At 41.0% G+C, this 22,464-nt stretch overlaps 1 protein-coding gene across 2 annotated transcripts in view; it reads right to left on the bottom strand.

Annotated features, from left to right (window-relative positions):
* The window catches only part of Fam107b (family with sequence similarity 107 member B), a 197,422-nt gene that overhangs the window by 53,980 nt on the left and 120,978 nt on the right, over positions 1 to 22,464 (bottom strand). The window contains exon 1 of one of the 2 annotated variants that reach the window (XM_076831396.1): positions 19,078 to 19,241. The exons of the other annotated variant lie outside the window; for it this stretch is intronic. The gene's annotated coding sequence lies outside the window, so the exon portion shown is untranslated. Of the gene's footprint in view, positions 1 to 19,077; positions 19,242 to 22,464 lie in introns of those variants that run through there. 2 annotated transcript variants of the gene reach the window in all.

The raw sequence follows: 22,464 nt of genomic DNA, 5'->3' as shown, positions 1-22,464 counted from the left end.
TGTAGAAGTACTTACTTCCTGAAGGACCTACAGGGAACCAGAGACTAGGATGACAGAGTTCCTGTTCTCAGAGTTTCCAACCTGACATGGAAAACCATAGTGCATAATCAAGTGACCACAGGAAAAGCCCAAGATGGAAAAGCACTCTCCAGATGACAGCTATGCCTTCTCAACCCCCTGCATTCAAGTCCCAGAGCCTCTCGGTTCATTTCACTAGGAACAAAGGAGTCCAGGCAACTATGATGGCCTACAGATGCTAGTATCCAAATAAAACAGTTAGTGTGGAAATTCAAGGAAGAACCTCAGCTCTCCCTTCCTTTAAGGAAACAAGACATGCACATGTGGTTCTCTCTGCAATGACATTAGCTCCATGATGGCACTCTGGTCCCTGGACCCCACCTTAGCAAGCTTCACTCCCTCGCATAACATTTTTGGGGAATCAATGAAAATAAGACTTGCCAAGCTACCTCTAACCAGGCTAACAAGTGAAAGAAGGAGAAGCTCCTTCTCCTCCTCTCCCCCACTCCCTTCTCTCATCAGTCCCTGCCACCAACACTTTGGTGAAGCTACTGTACCCTGGGGAGGCCCCAGGAAAGAAGACTACCATCTCCAAGGGACTCAAGGCAAAGATATACAATTACAGATGCTGCAATGTGCCAAGTCCACAGCAGTTGACAGTATTAGCTTACCAAAACAGTCATATAAAATATGAAGAGAAAAAGTTCTGCAAAGTATAATGCAGAATATTTAAACTCAAACAATAGTAATCAGAGAAAGCTGCCAAACTTCTCCCATGAGACAGGTAAACCTTGAACTCAGTATAGACTCCCCTTGTTGGTCAAAGCTTCAGTCACTTGTGGTAGTGCAGGCCTGTAATCCCAGTGAGGTGGGAGGTTGAGGCAGAAGAATTATGAGTTCAAGGCCAGCCTCAACAACTTAGTGAGATCCTGTCTCAAAGCAAAAAAATAAAAAGGGCTGGAGGTGTAGCTCAGTGGTAGAGTACCCCTGGGTTCAATCCCCATACCACACACACACACACACACACACACACACAAAAGAAAAGAAAAAAATATCTTCAGTTAGGAGCTTCATTCATGCACAAGCACACAAGTGCTTCTACAACCAAGTACATATATGTAGAATGGCTGTGTTATTTACCAACCACAGCAGGTCACTTTGTGATAATGGATGAAGGCTCAGTCAGTAATTACACCTGGACTAGGTTCATCCCAACAAAAGAGGTGGTGTGCTCTCCCTGGCTATCCTCCTGCCACTGACAGCTGACCTGCTTTTGCTTGGAAGTGTGGGATTGCCCTCATCCAACAATCAGTTCCTGCATTAAAGGAGCCCACAAAGCAACAAACCAGCTAGTCAAGAACACTTATTCAGCATCACTGTCCACTCCTGATTACTGGTGACCTCCTGACCTGATTTTCTCATGTCCTAGTTTAGATTCCTGACCCACACATTGTCACTTCTACCACTCAATCCTCCTTATTTCCAGTTCTGGGCCATTAAAGATATACCTTCTCTACAGAAACATGCCAGCCCATAGACTCTAAATCTCTGCTCATTCTGGCCAGTGCTATTTGTGTCTACCCCAAAATTCATGTATTTAAGCCCTAACCCCCCAAAACAATGGGCCTTTTGCTCCAAATGCCCAAAGCAATGGCATTTGGAATTGGGGTTCTGAGAAAGTAACAAATTCCTAAAACAGGAGCCCTCATGAATGGGGTTAGTATCCTTAAAAGGGACGGGAAAGAGAAGGTCCCTCTTACCACTGAGGAAACAGCAAGAGGGTCATCTACACACTAGGAAGCAGGCCCCACCCTGAACCCCTCAAAACTTTAATCTTAGCTTTCTTAGCCTCTAAACTGAGAAATAAATGGTGGCTATTTACACTACTCAGTCTTTATTTTTTTATAGCACCCCAAATAACTAAAAGCAACCCATACCTTTGCATGCAGAGGTGTCCCCTCCATTCTACAATTAGAACTTGGACAGAGCTCCAGTTTGGGCCCTCCCAGCCCATCTCTATATTCTACCAATGCTTATAACTTCAAGAGCAAAAGGCCCATGCAATGATACCAATGAAACAGGCATCCACCCCAAACGTGGACCTAATTCTTTCTAATTGAGTCCTAATGGAACTGAGTCTCCTCCTGGGTCAGCATGTCAATAATCATGTATGACATCATATTGAGATACCAATTTAGGGGGAGCACACACAGGGTGGGCACTAACATTTGTTAATACTTGTGTTTTAGCATGGTGACACAGTGTTAGGGATGAGAAAACTCGAGCTCACAGAAGTAAAAGAGGGAACCACATTCCACCCACATCTATGCAGCATAACATTCATATTCTTTCTAGTATACCCATGTCAGAACTAATAAATAACATACAATTGCAAAAGCCCATAGTCCTGGCATGTAAGAAGCAATCTTCCATAAATGGGGGAGATTTTTGTCTTTATTCTCCTTACTTTATAGAATTATAGTCTCTCATGTTTATTTGGAAAGAATGCATATATTATTCAATCATAGGAAGATGCTTAGTCCTAGAAGTCAAAATGTGGACAACAGCAACAGTCAGCAAAAATAGTTCTTATCCATTTAAATAAATGTCTAAGCCTTTGTTTATGGTATAAGTAACTATTTTTAATGTTTAATGCTTTTTGGACTTTCTATTAGTATGAACAAGACTTTTTCTTAAACACACATCAAACAAAAATAATGTTTTAGGGTGGCAGAATTTTAAACATTCTTTTTTGTTTTCTCTCTCTACAATAAAATGCTTGCCATCATCCTAGTAACTAGGAAGTTCTGTTTCCTGTGCTTGTTTTTATTCTTTTGTGGTGACAAGTGCCAGCATGTGGGGTAGATAGGTGGGGGTGAGGCAGGACCAGTGAGAACAAGGGGAACTCTATTAAGTGAGAAGTCAAGAAAGTTCTAGTTCCAGACATGCACTAAGGCACCTCTGTCTGTGTAACTCAGTACTCCCAGATTTCAGTTTTGTCTGCAACCTCAGAATTATAAACTCAGTATTTTGCATTCAATCTTATTACAATTACTGAAGACTTCAATTATGGGCGCATTACTAGAGTGACACACTTCAGAGAGATCACAGGATGTGATTAGAAGACTACCAAATGAATCATCCATGAGTTAAAAAAATTATCTCCATTTAAAAAGCCATATTAATCCACATGATGTTAGCAGAGAGCACCAACCATCTGACAATTATTCCAAAGCAGTTATAAATAGGCAGTTTTTGAAATTAGTCAACTCTGTTCTATGGTTCACCATTAAGCACATGTATGCAACATGTTCTGGGCTGCGTGCAAGCTGTTTAGTTTCTAGCATAAATGAAATGGAAGAAAAAAAAACAGACTTGGTACCAAGATTCACATATTTCAGCTGTAAGTATGAAACAGGAAGCACAAGAAGAACTGCAACTTGGAGATGTTTAAAGCAAACAAAACAAACCTCCTCTGGGCCTATATATGTATAGCTACAAAACCTACTGTTTATTTTATCACAAATTGTTTAAAATCAGGGATCAGAGTACAAACCACATGAAAATTATTGGGGTCTCCTGGTTCTCCCCCAACCAGTATGCTCATTTAATATAGGTAACTAGAAAAAAATGCCTCTGGGCCAGCATACTGGTTCTCTATGGGCAGCAGGAATAAAGAAAAGGAGGGGGGCTTAGGAAACAAGAGGTTAACCCTCAGAAAAGCAACACCAGCCACATCTTCCCATTGCCAGAGGTCGTCTTCTCTCAATTCCTCCCCAGTTACCTGACTTTAGGAAATCTCAACTACAAGAGCAGGGGAGAGAACAGGAGAGAAAGTATGGGAGATCTCAGATTCCTCCACTATCAACTTCTCAGTGATGTTTTCAAGTATTTGAAGGACAAATAGTGATTTTTTTTTAAGACTAATCAAAGAAAATGTTTAAACTTTTGAGTTCACATGGGGCACTTATCAAAAGAAAATAGCAAACCTGCCTCTCCATCTTGTAAGACCCTGAAGCATCCATCACCTGAAAGTTTTTTTAAGACTAAGAATCCAAGTGAAATAACTAAGTATTTAAATAATTATTCTAGGTAATACATTACTTCCCATCCACCTTATTTACAATAGATTAGAGCTTGCAGTTTAAAAAAGTTATATAAACACAAACACGTATATATATTCATTTTACATCTAAAATATATATCTTTTGTATGTATGTAAAAATGTATATGGGTGTATATGTACATTTTTGTGTATATATATATGTATGTGTATGTGTGTGTGTGTGTGTGTGCGTGTACGCGCGCACGCACTATCTTAAGAGTGCATGGTTTTGGGGAACTGGCTTATTTTACTTATCATGATAGTCTCTAGATCCATCCATTTACCAACAATTCATAAAGTCATTCTTTTTTTGGCTGAGTAATATTCCATTGTGTATATATACCACATTTTCTTTATCCATTCATCATCTAGGGTTTTTATTATTCATTTCATTTATACAAAAGATACAGAACAGGGAAATCCATAGATTTGTATCATTAATGGTTGCCCAGGGAAGGGGCACTTGGGGTAAAAAGAGAAAGTTAATGGGGAGTGACTACTATTCATTCATCATTGAGGGACCCCTAGGCTGGTTCCATAGCTTAAATATTGTATATTGAGCTGCTATAAACACTGATGTGGCTGTGCTACTGTAGTATGCTAATTTTAAGTTCTTTGAGTATATACCTAGGAGTGGGATAACTGGGCTAAATGGTGGTTCCATCCCAAGTTCTCTGAGGAATCTCCATACTGCTTTCCAGAGTAGTTGTACCAATTTGCAGTCCCACCAGCAATATGAGTATACCTTTTTCCCCACACCCTCACCATCATTTATTATTACTTGTACTCTTGATAACTGCCATTCTGACTAGATGAGATGGAATCAATGTAGTTTTAATTTGCATTTCTCCAATTGCTAGAGATTTTGAATATTTTTTCATACATTTGTTGACTGACTATTTCTTCTTCTGTGAAGTGTCTGTTCAGTTCCTTTGCCCATTTATTGATTGGGTTTTTTTTTTTTTTTGGTGTTAAGCTTTTTGAGTTCTTTGTATATGCTGGAGATTACTATTCTATCTGAAGTACAGGTGGCAAAACTTTCTTATCTTTCTTATGTTCATATGTAAATTCACCACCCGTAAAATTCCACATCACATACGACCACAAGAATGGGATCCTAATTAGAATAAGTTATACTCCAAGTATGTATATGTCATGTATATCTAAAAAGAAAAAAGAAATCTTGGAACTGGGGTAAAAAAGAGTATATGGAAGGCCTGGAAAGGCAATGTGGGTGGGTTTGCTAAGAATAAAGCATTCTTCCAGGAACCAGGCATGGTGGCACACACCTGTAATCCCAGCAGTTTAGGAGGCTAAGGCAGGAGGATCGCAAGTTCAAAGCCAGCCTCAGCAAGTTGGTGAGGGAAGCTCTACACAAGTTAGCAAGACCCTGTCTCAAAATAAAGAAATAAAAAGGGCTGGGGATGCTGCACAATGGTAGAATACCCCTGTGTTCAATTCCTGATTACCAAACAAAATAAAAATAAATAAAGCATTATTTTAATGAGGAATAATGACATAAAAAATAATAAGAGGGAGGCAAGCAGGACCACAGTATATATAAGAGCACATTCTCTGTAGTGACTCCTGGGTGGTCCTGGGTGTAAGACTCCATGATTATGTGCTGCTCAGTAAAACGAGCTAACTATAGCTCTACATCATGAGGATTTAAAAAAAAATGATGCATGTAAACTACTTAGCATGTACACAGGAAACACTCGAGTGTTAGTGATCACTCTGCAATACTTTTAGTTCCAACTTTACCTATCATTAGTTGTATGGTGTTGAGCAAACTACTGAACTCATTTAAGCATATATTTATTCACTTGAAAATTAGGCATCTAATTCAGGGAACTCTCAATTTCTACAGCTTTTCTATGCTCAAGCCCTCTCTTAACAACACAGCATCATTTTCAATTTCAAATTCTTTTATAGGAGTCCAGATTCCATATCTTTCTTTTATGACTTGCTGAATAGTCATGATTTACTTGATACCACATGTCCAGTCAAAAGCATGACTTCTAATTAAGAGAAAGCACATGGAGGAGGTGTGTCCAACTCCTGGGATGAGCTTCATGATCATCCTTGTCACAATGTGGTCACATAGTGGCAAAAGGATGGTCAGCCATGATTGGAGGAATCCATTCATTTCCATGCCAATATAATGGAGGATGTCACCAAATCAGATTGCTACTATAGTTTGTCAAGGTACACCCTGGTAGTGATGGGACAAACATAAACCAAATTCTTTGCTATGGCCACACTTCTTTGAAAGCAGCTCTCAACTACTTCTTTCTGTTAATACCGGTGTGATCCATACTTTCCAAGCAGTCTTAACAATGAAGTTGAGAATTGCCTTTTAGGAGCCATTTATTATATCTTGGCAGAAGAGAAATAAAACTATTTCAGATTTATCATTCTCCTTTTTAAATTCATCAACAAATTACCTTTTCTAACAAAAGATTAGGCATAAATGCCCTTGCATGTCAAGAAATTTAAAGTGATTACTGAAAAAGATAATCTACCATGATCTGCACCATTTTATAGAATTGTCCACATAATCCCCTATCATAATCTCCTAATATAGGTGGTGAACAGGCACTCATGTTATGTAAACAATACATTTACTACATTGCAAAGAATTTAATATTGCTGCTCAACAGACTTACAATAAAATTAACCTAACACAACAGCATTCATAAAAGATTGTGCAAATGGCAATTAGCTTTAATGATAGGAAGTACCTGCAATAACGGAAAATCAAACCAGTCTTTGCTTTTCTCTATTAAGTTTCTTAACGACCCTGATCTCCATCAGTGTTGACAGTTTTCCCAGACACCCTGACCAGTCTGTCTCAGCTCACATTCACATGTGCTCATTAAACAATCTCTAATGAAATAATTAATTCACAACTGTCATCAATGGGTGCTAACGACATTGAGAGACAAGTCGATGAGGAAATACACAATGAAGAATCAAGCTGCCAGGACAGAAACCTGATGATCAATGTTTCTATCACAAGTCAGACAGCCAGACATTTCCGTGAGATGATGCAAGATGAAGTAGATGACACCACCAACAAATTAATCCTTATCGAAAAGCTCACCAAGAATCTAATCAAGCTTTAGTACTTGATTTCAGTTTACAGAAACACAAAAAACAGGTGGAACAAGTTTTAAAAGCAAACTAGTTGCCAAATTCAGAATGTTTTATTGGACAAAGATTGTCAATTTTTGAAGAAATCAGTGCACGGGGGAAAAGGGTGAGGGGAAGTAGAGCTGTTCTCAATTTATAAAGCTTTAAGAGGCACAGCAGTCAAATGTGCTATGTGGGTTTTGCTGGGATTCTGGTTAGAAGAAACTAATTGTAAAAATCCATTTTTAATCTAATGAGGGATGCATTCAATGTGGGGGGTGAAGGGGTGGAGGTTCAACAGATCACTGGTGTCCCTTCCATTCTTTGCTGTCTGATTTCTCAAACTGTTTCAGCCACCCCCGAGTTGAAGGGCTGGGCCCAGGCACAGAAACTGGGCAATAAATAGGTGGATTCACCAGCTCCAAACAGTAAAACCCTCAGTGGAGAGGACTCACACATGGAGAACAAGGGGAAGTTCCCAGGGATCTCTAGAAAGGACACTTTCTCTGCCCAGCAATTCTGCCAATGGGTCTCTATAACAGCTCTGAGCTTCAACTAAAAAGCAGAAAATCAGTACTCCGAGAAATAAGCACTTTAAGCAAACAAAGTGCTCATGAGGTAGGAAAGGAAGAAGAGATAAGCAATGCTCAAGAGATAACTAAGATTTGGCATTCCTGAACAGTATTCGACCCTAACACTCTACCCGGAAGGTTTCTCAGTTTTGCTTTTTTGTCTCTTTTTCAACATCTGAGGTATAACGTGCATTAAATGCACATACTGCAGTGTGGTTCAATTTTTACTTCCTGTAACTTTAACTTTATTTAGTTTTCCAATATATATATCTATTTTCTGAAGGCCTGTGTCTGTTAGAAGCCAGCCTGAGATAGAGCAGTAGAATCTGCTTCCAACTTTTATGCACTGCTGGTGGCCTAAGAAGGTGATACAGACTTACCAGTCAAGACATAAAAATTAAAGTTGAACAGAGGGTAGCAAATAAAGACAAGGCTTTTTGAGCCTTTCAAGTCTCTACCTCTGCCCTCTAGTCCTGCTTTTCTCAAGTTTCTTGCTCAAGTCATAGGATTTTTATCCTGTCTCTGCACAGAACTGTCCAAAAAGTATGGAACCATAGTTGTTCGTCCTCACCCACTGCTGTGGTTTAGATATTAGGTGTCCCCCAAAAGCTCATGTATGAAACAATGCAAGAAGGCTTAGAGGTGAAGATAGTTATGAGAGCCTAACCTAGTCAATGAATTAACCCCTAATGAGGATTAACTGAGTGCTAACTGAAGGCAGGTAGGGAGTGGCTGAAGGAGGTGGGCATTCAAGGCATGTCTTTGGGATATTTATTTATTTATTTTGAGAAATGATTACAAAAATTTTTGTGTGAATATTAAATATGTTTATTTAAATTAAATATATTACTAAATTCTACTATAAACTAGAATCTACCCTAGGGAAAGCTACCACAATAGTAGCTACCAAAGATCAAAGTGTTATGTTAAAGAATTCAGGAGATACTGAAGAAGCTCCCACTGGCCAAAATTAGGACAATTTGCATATTAACACAGATAATAACTGATTGGATTGAAACACATTATCAAATATGTTTAAATCCATTATTCATAATAATAATAATAATGCACCTTTGGAGGGTATTTATTTTTGTTTCTGGCAAGTGAAGTCTCTTTCTGCTTCTTGATCATCATTTGAGCTGCTTCCCTCTGCCACATTCTTCTGCCATGATGTTCTGCAATACCTGGGGCCCTAAGGAATGGAGCCAGCTGTCTATGGACTAAGACTTCTGAAACCATGAGCCCCCAAATAAACTATCCTCCTTAAAATTGTTCTTGTCAGGTCTTTTGGTTGCAGCAGCAAAAAAGCTGACTAAAAAAACCAACTTCAAAGGCCTGGCAAAGTATTTCATCATTAATCTTTTTAAAAAAGCAAATTCCCCTGTGGTTCCAACCACATAGAGATTACATAGAGAGTTGAAAGAAATATTTTAAAATTAAAGTTATTAATTTTTTGTTTTTAAAACCATATACTCCAAAATAAAAAGCAGCAGTTTTTTATTTTTTTAAATTTTGAACTCATAAACTAGATTATAAATAAAAATCCCTAAAAATGCAAGACACTTGCAGAGTTGGTTTAACTAGGCCATAAATATATTTTACAAACTTAGGAAAATGTGAGACTAGTGAAAATTGTCTTACAGAAAATAAGGGTATAATCCAGGTAAAATCAGTACTTATTCCAAAACCTTTATTGTTCATAGTGGCCAAAATTCCTAGCTAGCTCTAAGCTACCTATGTGCATGAAATATTTTCAAACATTTCAGAACTCTTGTGAAGGGAAAAAGTGTTCCTGTGCACTAAATAATATGAAATCTTTCAATATGGACATTAATGTTGATAGGGAAAAAACACAATTTAAATATAGAGTTTGGGGCCAGGGGTGTAGTTCAGTAGTCGAGCTCTTGTCTAGCATGTGTGAGGCACCACGTTCGATCCTCAGGACCACATAAAAATAAATAAGAAAGGCATTGTGTCCATCTACAATTAATAAAAACAAATTTTTTTAAATAAATGTAGAGTTGGTAGATAGAGGGGGAAATGTATTAACACATAATACAATTATATAAATATTGAAAAAATGCATGATGCCTAATTAAATTCTATCCATTAATAGTAAGATAACAGCCAAGGGATGATTCATACAAAAATGTATTTCTAGTAAAAATGACATTTAAAACATAACTCAAACATGCAAACTTGGCCTAATGGCATAATTTGGTTTTTAATTTGGTGTCATTCTGACACTACGCCTAACAATATTGCTTTACAAAAGGATAACTTTAAGACACTGTAATTTCTATACAATAATACCAAAATACAAATTCAGAACAAATATTCTCCTTAAAAGTGCAACTGAAGCTTTATCTGGCAAGTGCATTATTCCAATGGGATTCCCAGCCCTTTTTGGAGCTAAGATGTACAAGCTTTAAATGAACAGTAAGGGACCCTAGGAGTGGTCACAGGTCTACAGAAACAAGGCCCAAACAAGGCCCAAAACTAAAACCTTCTGTTTTAGTTTTCTCATTTGTAAAACATTAATCATGTTATGTCCCGCATGCAATCACTTAGACGATCACATAAGATAATGAACAGAGCCCAGGCCTGTCATTAACAAGTGCTCAGTAAATGCAAGCTGTAATTATTTTTACCAACTTTAGGCATATTTCAGTGGATGATTTTTCTCATCAGCTCAGAGTGCCTTCTTCTGAGAAAGATCAAGAATGTTCCTTAAAAGCATATGTGTGATGCAACAATGGATACACTCAAATACATTAAATAAATGAAAACAACTGGAACACAAAAGGCCATTATATGATTCCATTTGCACAAAATTTCTAGAAAAGTAAAACTTTGGAGACACAAAAAAAAGAGCAGTTTCCCTAAGGCTAAGGATGGTAATAGGAAATGACTATGAAATAAAAAACCGAACCATGGCAATGGCTGCCCACTCTTAACAGATTTTCTAAAAATTATGGAACCGTATACTGATAATGGGTAAGCTGTATGGAATGTAAATTATACCTCAATAGAGTTATGCTTGAAAAAACAGATGCATTTCTAAAGCATCTGCACAGGCAATTTCTCATCAATCTGGCATCATTGTAAATTCCAATAGTTACGGAGTACAACAAAATTGGCTTGAAAATGTAACCCTTGGGCACAGATCAAACTTTGCTCCTAATCCTGATTCAGTTTCTTCTAGGACAAACTTTTTATTTCTCTAATCCTTGGTTTCCACATCTATAAAATAGGAATAAAATGATACTAATTTCAGAGGGCATTGTATACATTTAAAGATAATCCTTGGCTAGTCTTCCTATTCCAATAAATAAGATCCCTCTTCACCAAGTGGCCAAAAATGTAGGTGTCACTCATGATTCCTCTCTTTCAAATATCAGCTTCAAATGTATTATGTTAAATCCTGCTAGTTCCATCTTCCAAATATATCAAGTATTCAAACACTTTCAGCAGCTCCACTCAGTCATTTGAGCATCTCTCTCGGATGTGGCTGTAGCTCCCTCCATTGGTCTTCCTACTTCCTCCTTCACTGGACCCTTTGCAGTCACCACTTCCCTCCACGGTCAAAGGGCTATGTATAAAATGTAAGGTTGATGTCTTCCAACCCCATCTCAAAACTCTCCCATGGTTTCTTTGTCAGTCAAGTCCTGACCATGGGTCCCCACTCAAACCTTCCTCCTGCCCTACCCCTCTAGTTCCAACTACACTAGCCTTCTACCATTCCTTCCACAGCACGCTTACGCTGGCCTCAAGCATTATTTATACTTGCCTCTGCACAGATGGACTGGAGCAGTTGCTCAGTTCATTCAGGTCTCAAATTTTTCTAAGAAGGGTCTCAGCCTATTAAAACACCACCTCCCCTCCCACCAGACTAAGCTCTCTGATCTGACATCTTTCTCATGGGAACCACCTTATCTCTGTATCTATTTACTGTCTCTCATACCACTAGCATATAAACACCATGCAGGCAGGGGTTTTATCTGTCCGTCCTATTCACCATCCTATCCACAGATCCCTCAGAGTCTGAAAAAGTGCTTTGCATATAGTAGCATTTGTTAAATATTTGCTGAATGAATGAACAAGTAACACCCACCACATAGGACTTTTTAGAAAACTGTTCATTGGTAATAATTGGATTGTCATTATTATAGTTGTTGTTACTGTAACTGCATTTCACAGATGTGAATATACAGGAGCCCCGATAATTCAGGTCAAATACTGTTTATTACCTCTATGACACCTCCCATTCCATAAGGACAGAATAACCAAATGAAACCACTACACGAGGAGCTTACAGCACAACACAGCTTGCTCTCTGCAGGGTTCTGGGCTCTGCCTACTCTCACCTTCTCCTGAAGGGGTAGCCCACATGTCATGAGAACCCCAGAGTGTTCTCTTAACAATTTACAGTTACAGGCACTTTTACAGGTATAAAGGAAACATGGTTTCATCTCACTCTCAAGACAAAGCTGAGAGGTAGGGAAGTTAAAGAAGAAGGTGGAAGACAGAAATAAATGACCTGCTCAAAAATCATATTAATTTATGTTGAGCTTAGGTCTTAGGATTCTGGAAATCTCTTTGCAACGCATTATACTATTATGTGGGTGGAAGAAGAATGGTTGGTTAGATGGGTGGAAGGGAGGAAGGAAGAGAGAAAGAAAGAGGGAAGGGGATCAAGAGAGGGTAGGGAGGGAGAAAAAAGAATCCTGGCCACAGGCTTACCTAATTCCAATAACATCAAATTATAAAGGAAAGAACATTAAGTTCCTTCCACATACACATTACCACAATATTCATAACTTCCTCAAAGACATGGGAATTTTAATATATCTACATTTAACATCCATAAACAACTTCTGATTATTTATGTTGCAGGATTTAATAATATAACTGTAGTTTTTTTGTGAACTCATTAGCAACCATTAGGCCCAGATGCCTTAAAACACAAGTTTTTACTTTAACTCTCAGAGGTGTGCACTGAGTTTCCACATTATTATCAATTCCACAGTGCCACAGGCCTCCCTCCTACACTTCTTAAGTTGACACTTTAGGAAGCATGCCAAAGTATAGAAAATGACATGAATTTCTAATGTTAAAACCAGGTTATCTTTAAAACTCTCCAGAAGACATGAAGAGAGACGAGGGCCAAGTGACAAGAGGAACAGAGTCCCTCACCCTTCCCAAATGTTCCCAAGTCAGCAACTTTTTTTTGGCGGGGGGCGGGGGGGTACTGAGGATTGAATTCATGGACTCTTAACCACTGAGCCACATCCCCAGCCCTTTTTTTTTTTTTGTATTTTGTTTAGAGACAGGGTCTCACTGAGTTGCTTAAGGCCTCACTAAGTTGTTAAGGCAGGCTTTGAACTTTCCATCCTCCTGCCTCATCCTCCTGAGCCACTGGGATTACAGTCGTGCACCACCATGACCGACCATATGCCAGCATCTTGACATCGCTGCCAGGTGCTTTACTAAAAATTGGAGTCAAAAGGCTGTGAGCAAAATGTCTACTAGAGTCCCTAGTCCGTCTTCTAACTGGGCTGTGGGGTTTTCTAGTACTGCATGGTGGAAGGCCTTTACATATTTTGGAGATTAAGCTTTTATTAGGTATTTGGCTTGGAAATACTTTCTCATCTGTAGGCCGTTTTCCTTTGCTGACTATGTCCTTTGCTGTGCAGAGGGTTTGGAATTTGAAGCAGTCCACTTGTTCATTTTTGTTTGCTGCCAATGTATTATATCCATGAAAGCAGTGATAAAACCAAGGTCATGAAGGTTCACCAATGTCATAAGGTTCCCCCTATGTTTCCTTCTAGGAGTTTTGTGGGAACACCCAAAGATCCACCAACAAATGAATAGATAAAGAGAATGTGTCACAATGCTCAGTGCAATACTAGTCAGCCTTAAAATAGCAGGAAGTGCTTCCGCATGCAGCAACACAGATGAACCTTGAAGGCACTATGCCAAATGAAATAAGCCAAGCATGGAAGATAAATGCTGCATGATTCCATTTATAAGAAGTATCTAAACAGTTAAATTCATAAAATTAAGGAATAAACTGGTGGTTGTGTGGGGCAAGGGATTGAATGGGGTGATAAGAGAGATGTGGAGTTGCCAACAATTGGCATAAAGTTTCAGTCAAGCAGGATGAATAAGCTCTGGACATCTACTGTTCAATACTGAACCTGCAATCAACAATGCACACTTTTAAAAATATCATAAGTTTGCTAAGAGGGTAGGTCTTATGTCACATGTTCTTACCATAATAAAACTTTAAAAAGTAAGCGCTTCTAAAAGGGGGATACTGACACAACAGCATAAACACCATCACTTACCAAGTCATAGGGACCACAAGTTAGGTACTTCATAACCTAACACTGTTCTCATTCTCCATAGGAGGCAGGTACACCAAATTCAACTCGCAAATGAGAAAAATCAAGACTCACAGGGGTTATACTGCTTGCTGGAAATCAGAAAATTGGGGAATATATTGTAATTCTGATGTGCATGGCTCCAAGCTCCAAACCCTTCTCCTACACCTCATTCAGATCCTTGTCCCATTCTACAATTCCACTCCAACAGCCCAGGGCTACTGTAGAGTAGAGCTGTTGCCTATAGATGATCTTGTATAACTTACATTAGTGCTGACAATAATAAGGAGAAAATGAGGAGAAAAAAAAAAAATCCTCCACTGCCCCTGTGCCTGATACCACTGTAACAGGGACAGCTGGTCTTAAACTGCATTTTTCCTACCTTGCTTCTGGACAAGACCTGACAACACGTACTTAACAAGGTTGCAGAGGCTCAGCAGTCTCCATCAAAAGCCCCCTGGTCTCATGACTGCTAAGGACTTATTTAGCAGTAGACCAGGAACAGCACCCAGAAAGTCCTTCTCTGTCAAGCCCTACAACCCAAGCCTTTGCTGTGTGGAGGGAACATTACTGTTACCAATCCATATGTCTCTCACAACCTCCCCACACAAGTGCGCACACACACACACCCCAGCCCCTGCTTCACCAACTCCTGCACCTATCGCACTTTCCTTACTGTGAAATCAACAGCCCTTCCTGTCCCAGTAGCTCTCCCCATTTTCCTTCCTACAATTCACCAGAGCTTGAAAATAATTTTCAGCAAGTCTTCTCACCCTCTCCCCACAATCCCCAGCTCATTTTTCCATTGTAACAGAGATGCTCCAAAACCAATCCTCACTTCTGGCAATACCAACCAGCTCAGGTCACCATGTCCCCATCACAATTGGCTTCCCATCCCTATTGGCCCTGAGATTACCTTGAAAGAAGACAAGAGAACAACACTGTAGAGTTTCCTACCCCTGCTCAATTCTACACTACAAAGTGTCCCAGATCTGTAGCCAAATTCTACACAAAATCCAAGCAGTGCATTTAATATGTTCAGCCATGCCCCTACTGCTATACTCTCAGCTGATCAGTCCTAGACAAATCATCTTATTTACCCCCATCTATGCCCCAAATCCTCCTTTTACCTTACATGGTCAGAGCCCAATTTTCCATCCTCAGCTGTGGTTTACATCATTCTTTCTGACATTGCTTAATTCATAAAGTACTATTTTATATCCATAGCTCTTAGAACTGTAATTTAGTAATTTTTGTGTCATTGTGTATGATTCTTAAAATGCCATCCTCACCTGCCCTGCCACAGAACAAGGACCCTATCGGTTCTGTTAAACAGTAACAAGTAAACAGTGACAAGGTTAACAGTAAACCCAGTGTCTAGAATATAAGAGGCACTAAATAAATATCTGTTAAATGTAGAGGAATGAAAAGCAAACCTCTCACCTATCAGCCTTAGAAACAGCCTTGAAACAGTTCAATGGTAACCTAAGCCAGATTGCCAAATAATTTTATTTCTTTTACTGACAGAGTTCTGAAATCAATAATACTAGGTGGATAAAAGCATGGATTCCTCTTCTACGCATTCTTTAAGTACATAGGATAAAGTTCTCATCTCAAATGGAAGAGACCCAATACTTGTTGAACTAGAAAGGCAAAGGGTGACAATGGTTTACTTTGAGAAGAAAAAGCAAAATCAGGCCAAGATGAGACAAGGAACTACACAAGGAACTGCAAGGTGTTCTCATCAGTCAAACAAAGACCACAAGTGGCTCTGGGATGCACAGATTCTCATTCCACATCAGCTCTCCTGGTACAGAGCCAGCCCCAAAATTGTTCAGTTTCTACTTTTTCTAAACTAAAAGAAGGGTGATGACTCCCCAAGATAGGTGGGGACTTCTACAAATGCCTGAAATCTATATCACTTCAGCAAACTCCCTAACCCATTTTTTTCAAAACACTTGCACAAAGGATTCTGGAAGGAAAGGGCAGATGGGACACTAACAAAAAATACTAAGCCTTATTAACTGGTCTTTCATGTGCCATCTTGCAGTTTGGACAGAAATAATCTACTTCTCAATCATCCTGAAGAATTAGTAAAAAAAAAAAAATCTTTTCCACCTTTGTGACATTAAGCATCAAAAAGATGAATGGATGAATGACAGCATCCTAGCATCCTAGAGTTCAGGAACAAAATTTCTTGGAGCACTTCTCTCAATCACAAACCAAGTCTTCTTTTAACCATCCCAGGAATGGAATTTGTCTCCTTGGTAGGAGGCTGGCCATCAGAAATAGCCACAGAAAGTCCCTAACACTGGGCTACTCCCATACTTTTCTCTCCTTCGAGGCAAAAGAATTAAAGAGCAATTCTTCTGTGTGACCTCAAGGTCAACTTGGCTGTGCTACTTTTATCACCCAAGGTACCACAGGAGGGTTGAAAAATAAGATTCTGAGCCAGGCATAGTGGTGCACACCTGTAATCCCAGTGGCTCAAGAGGCTAAGGCAGGAGGATCGCAGGCCTGAGGCCACCCTCAGCAACTTAGGGAAGCTTAAGCAACTGAGTGAGATCCAGTCTCAAAATAAAAAAAAAGGCGGGGGGGGGGGGGTGGTGCTGGGGATGTGGCTCAGTGGTTCAATCCCAGGTACCAAAAATAAATAAATTTTAAAAAATAAGATTCTGAGATGCTGGTGTTTCCTACTGAAGTCTCTTCTGATGTTATTATTCAAACTCTTAAAGGTATTCTGTTCCCTACAGAAGACTGCATACCTCCCCCTTCCTTCACAGGACACTGCAACTACTCTAAGCATGCATACAGACTGAGAATATCCAAACTGCACATGAAGGAGCCCAAACAGCAACAAAAAATGCACCTGTTAATTCAAAACCACAACTTCCTTCTTGTAAATTCTCACTTCAAAAAGTATTGCATCAGCTTCATGATCAACCTACTTCTAAATGGTTGTCTCAAAGGCCTCTTTTCACTTTGCATATTAAATAATTCGAAGGTCCAAAAATTTTACAAGAGGAATATAAAAGTAGGTAATGGTAAAAGCATTGAGCAGCTGAATACATGGTTGAATTACTTTTTTGTTTTCCAGAGTACCCACACTCAAAACTACTCAATACTCAATGGGAAACCCTTATTTCACTTTTTCAATGCAAAATATTTTAGAAGCAAGCATGTTTCCAGCTGTAAAATCACTGCTATTCCTGTTGTACCAAAAAAAAAAAAAAAAAAAAAAGTTCCCTTCCATCACATATTTCTCCCGAATCCCAGAACATGATTTTACTCTGTAAATACTTTTAAAGATGATTTGTATTTATTTAAAAATAGCTAATTCCAAACTATGCCTGAAATCTAAAGAATATATAATCCATAAAACTTTCTTATCAGCATATTCTTCCAAGTGAAGTGGAAATTACACTGTTTTTCCTTTGTTTTCCCTCTACTTTCTGCATAGGTGGTTATTTACAAGGCTATAAAAATATACATTCCAAAACAATTTTTTATTTAATCATGTGTGCAATATTTCAGAATTATCATTAAGTATCATATTTTAGAGTGATATAACTGGTAAAATTTAAGAATCAGTAGCTTAGTGTGTGCATATCTCCCTCTCTCTCTCTCTCTCTCTCTCTCTCTCTCTCTCATACTCTCATTCACTCACTTGTACATACACCAGGACAACCCAACCATAAATCAAGCAAAGATGCCTTCAGCCACAGGGTGTGTTTGGGTGGTATTCACATGAGTAATCTTTTCCCACATTTTTTTTCATTTTTTAAATAAATACACACAATTTCATAATTTAAAGTTCTAAACTTGAAACCACTAGCACTTTGAAATCACTAGACAAACACCCCAGACACTATTTCAACTTAAAGCAACTCGGACAGCTAATATGTCCAAAGTCATGGGGGGGTAGCGTGCCAAGAGAGAAAAAAAAAAAAAAACTGATGTATCTGTTAGCAAGGAATCTCGAGTTGTTCCCTTCTAATCAAGAAACTTCTCACTGCTATCATTGACTAAAATATTTTCGCAAGAAAGGATGGATATGGCTATATCTGCACTTTATTCTCTGAAAATAATTTCTCCTCAAATTTCACAAAGGTTGATACCATCCCTTACGTAAATTAAAACTTGAGCATTGGCAACAAACCTTCTCCTATTGACCTAAACATGCCTGGGGGGAAATCACACAACTCAAAACTGGAGTACTTTATGAATGTGCAAACATCATCTGACACACTGGTTTCACTGGAGTAGCAGAGACAGATGAGTCAAATCAGAAAAGTTAGTTGCAGACTAGAAACTGTCACCGCCACCTTTCAATTGGGGACAAACCCTGGCGACTCCGCCTTTGTCTGCCGGGCTGGGACTGGCGTCGGGCCGCTGACCCTGTCGGGCCGCCGGGGCACCAGGGCGAGCGGGAGCCAAGGACCGGGCATCTGCCCGCGAGCGGCGCGCCCGGAGCAGCGCAGCCCGCTTCAGACAGTCTAGTCTGCAGGGCCAAGGAGGTAACAATGAGCTGAGCAGCCACCCGGGCTCCCCTTTCTCGCGTCGCCCTCGCCTCCCTAGCGCCCCTGGGCCAGGGCCGCCGCCCGCACCCACCGCGTGCCAGCCCCGACCCCCTGCACCTCCCCGGGCGCGGCACTGGTGACTCGGGCTCCCGCACGCCCACTACCCTCCTGCGCACCAGAGACCCCGGCCCCACGCCGCTCACCGCTCCACCGGCCTCCTGCCAGGAGGGTCCCTCAGGCCGGGGGTCTGGGCAGGCCGCCGACGCGCCGCGTCCCTGCGGGCAGCCGGCCTCCACGAGACCCTCGTCTTTGTGTGAGAACTAAGTGCGGGGCCAACCTACCGCGGCGCGCACAAAGACGCGCGGCTCCCTCCCTGGCTCTGCGGGCGACCGCGGCAGCGCCCAGCGGCTGGGCTGCTCTGTGGCGGCCCGAGGTGGCGCGAGGGCGGCTCCGACGGCGGCTCCAACCGCGGATCCGACAGCCAGTCAGCCAGCAAGCGCGTCCGGCTCAGGGCGGCTCTCGCACCCTGCGGCCCCGCGCGTCCGAATTAAGCGGCGGGGCGGGCTGGGGGCGGGGCGCGACCGTTGAGTCACCGCCAGGCCCCGCCCCGGAGCGCCCCGGCCACACCCGCTGCGCGCCCCGGCCACGCCCCCACGCCTGGCCCGAGTGGTCCGCCTGGGCCCCCAGAGGAGTGCGAAGGGCCTCCGGTCCCGTGCCGCCGGGAAATTCTGTTACTTTAGTTTGGTTGGTTTAGGGGACTCGCGAAAGAAGTGAGGCGATGTTTGAAGACAAAGATCACGCGTCGCCAGAGGAGAGAAAATTGGTGAGGTGACAGGCGCGCGTTCAGGGTTCCTCAATGAGAGACTCCCTTTTTTCTCTTTCTCCCCCCCCCCCCCTTCATCTTTCTCTCTTCTCCGTTTCTCTCAGGTCTCCCTTCTCCTCTCTCTTCTCTCGTCCCTCCCTCCTTTCTCGATTCCCACTTTCTCTTTCTCGTTCCTTTTCTGATCTTTCTCTCCCTTCCTCCTTTCTTCTGCCTGTTCTTTCTCTCACCATCTATTTCACACACACTCATGAACGTGCGCTCGTACTCAAGCTGGGTGTTTGGCCGCCCACGTCTGGGCTCCATCTCCACTCTACCCTGTGATGTTGGGAGAGACTGTCCCCATTGAAATCCCGTCACTACTTTTCAGAAGAAAACTCAAAAGGAATTAGGAAAAAGGAAACAGGTTTGTCATAATTGTACGAATTCATTTTGACAATAATTTGGAGATTGACTCATGTGCCTCCCCTCCCTTAATAAAAGGGTAACTGGAGATGTAAATTTATGTGCAAGAGAAAAGGGGTTTATTTTGCCTTTTTAAAAAATTCTCTCTGAATTTCATTTTCTTCAGGTTCCCCTACAGCAAGTTGCTTCTCTGGCCAACCCAAAGGCTCTAAGATTACTATCTATCTGAATCACAGCAGGTACATAAGCAGGGTCTGTTTCAGAGTACAATAAGGACAGGGGTTTGATGGATTCTAGATCAAAAGGTTTTTAATTTTCTTGGCAATGAATGACTAAGGGTTTATTCATTAGAAAACTTTTCTGACTAAATGAGCTTGGGTCATGATCACACAGAAAAGTCCGTCAATTAATGGATTTCAGTAAGCAAATTACTTAGTCTAAAGATATCTATCATTCACAATGCCACAGCCTCACAGCCTGGCCATCCTCAGACCTCAGAAGCCTGCTAAGGAGTAGAATTACCTGCAAAAGGATTTGAAGAGAGAAGCCCCTTCCCAACCCAAGAAGCTGAGCTGTGAGAATTTCATTCAGAGTGTTTCCTACTATTTGATTCTTCCTTCCTCCTTGTCTTGTATTGTTTTTTTCTAAACAGTAGCTCCGCAAGCCATGAACCAGAACTTGGGATCCATTCTAGATTTTCCCTGCTTCCCCACATCAGTGTCAACTCTTAGTTCCTGACCTTGTACATGATGTCTAGCTGTTCACCTGTCTCAACCACCTGCACTACTAGGGTTTCTTTATGCCATGTCACCACACTGGCAGGGGCTTTCTAACCAGCCCTGTCTCCAGTGTCACAAAGTATTTCTTCCCAACTGCTTCCTCAGCAAACTTTCTGAAACCAAACTGCTCAGCTTCTTCTTGAGGAAAAGGTGTCCCATTCCTACTCCATGATAAAGTCCAAGCTCTTCAGTGCAGTCTTCCAAAGTGCAGCACACTTCTGGGACATCACTGCAACAAATTCTGTGTACTCTTCCTACATCCTGCAAACACCCAAGACTGTGCAGTCACAGCACTTGCCAAATGGCCCTGCTCTGTGACTATGGAGCCTGGATGGAAAATGAGTAGTCCACTTGTATGCTCTTCCACTTGCTTCTCTCCCTGCTCAGCATACCTCTACCCCACCCCACCCCTACCTCCAACAGTCCTCCCCTCTTGGAGACTAGGGCACCTTTGAAAACCTTCCCATCCTGCTCAAACCAAATGGATCTTTTCTGCCCCTTCATACCCAGCAAAATATTGTAATTATTGCTCTGAATTGTAAATATGTACTCCCCTGAACATAGAGTTTGTGCTTGATATCTATACATCCTTATGCCTAGCATAGCATTTGGCATATAAGAAGTGTTATGGATTAAATTGTGTACCCCCCATAATTTTTAGATTGTGTGGCCACATTTGGACAATAGACGTGTAAGGAGGTACTTAAGATAAAGTAAGATCATAAGGATGGAGCCTTAATTAGGGGGACTAGTGACTCCTTAATTCAGTAGGACACTAGTAACCTTATAAGAAGAGGAATAAATGCTAGATCTCTTGGTCTCTGTCTCTCTTTTTCTACACACACACACACACACACACAGAAGAGGAGGCTCACAGAGGCCATGTGAGGACACAGCAAGAAGACCTCACCAGAAACCAACCCTGCCAGCATATTGACCTTGGACTTCCAGCCTCTAGAACTGTGAAAAAATAAAACACTTAAGCCGCCAGTCTGTAGTATTCTGTTATGGCAGCCCCATCCAACTAATAGAAAAAGCATGCTTTGAATTCTAACCTCAGTAAAGCACTGTATTAGTCATCTTTTCAATCCTGTGACCAACATACCTGACATAAACAACTTGAAGAAAATTTTATTTTGGCTCACAGTTTCAGAGATCTCAGTCCATGGTTGGCTGACTCCATTGCTTTGGACCTGTGGTGAGGCAGAGCATCATAGTGGAAGGATGCATGGCAAAGGAAAGCTGCCCAGCTCATGATGGCATGGAGAGGAGCCAGGGACAAAATATAGTCCCTAAGGGCATGCCTCTAGTGACTTACTTCCTCTAACCATGCGCCTCTTGCCTACAGTTTCCACTTCTTCCCAGTAGTCCATTAATCCATTAAATGATGAATTAATCCACAGACTTCATGATCCTATCACTTCCCAAAAGTTCCACCCCTGGACATCTCTGTATTGGGGCCATGTCTTTAACACATGAGTTTTGTGGGGGCATTCCATATCCAAACCATAACAAGCATTAACCTACCAATGAACTTGATTTGTCCTCCCAAAGCAGCCTGGACAAACACCTGAGATACCAAGCCACGTGAAAAGTGACCACACAGTGTTTCCCTGCCCTCTGAGAGAAATGGAAACATGGCTTATTCTATAGTCTGAGAGAAAAATGCTTACAGACTCAAAGTCAACATTACCCCAACCCCAAGTACCATAATTTCATTTAAA

This window comes from Callospermophilus lateralis, chromosome 13, assembly GCF_048772815.1.
Source record: "Callospermophilus lateralis isolate mCalLat2 chromosome 13, mCalLat2.hap1, whole genome shotgun sequence".
NCBI lineage: Eukaryota > Metazoa > Chordata > Mammalia > Rodentia > Sciuridae > Callospermophilus > Callospermophilus lateralis.
This window is presented reverse-complemented; position numbering and strand designations above follow the sequence as displayed.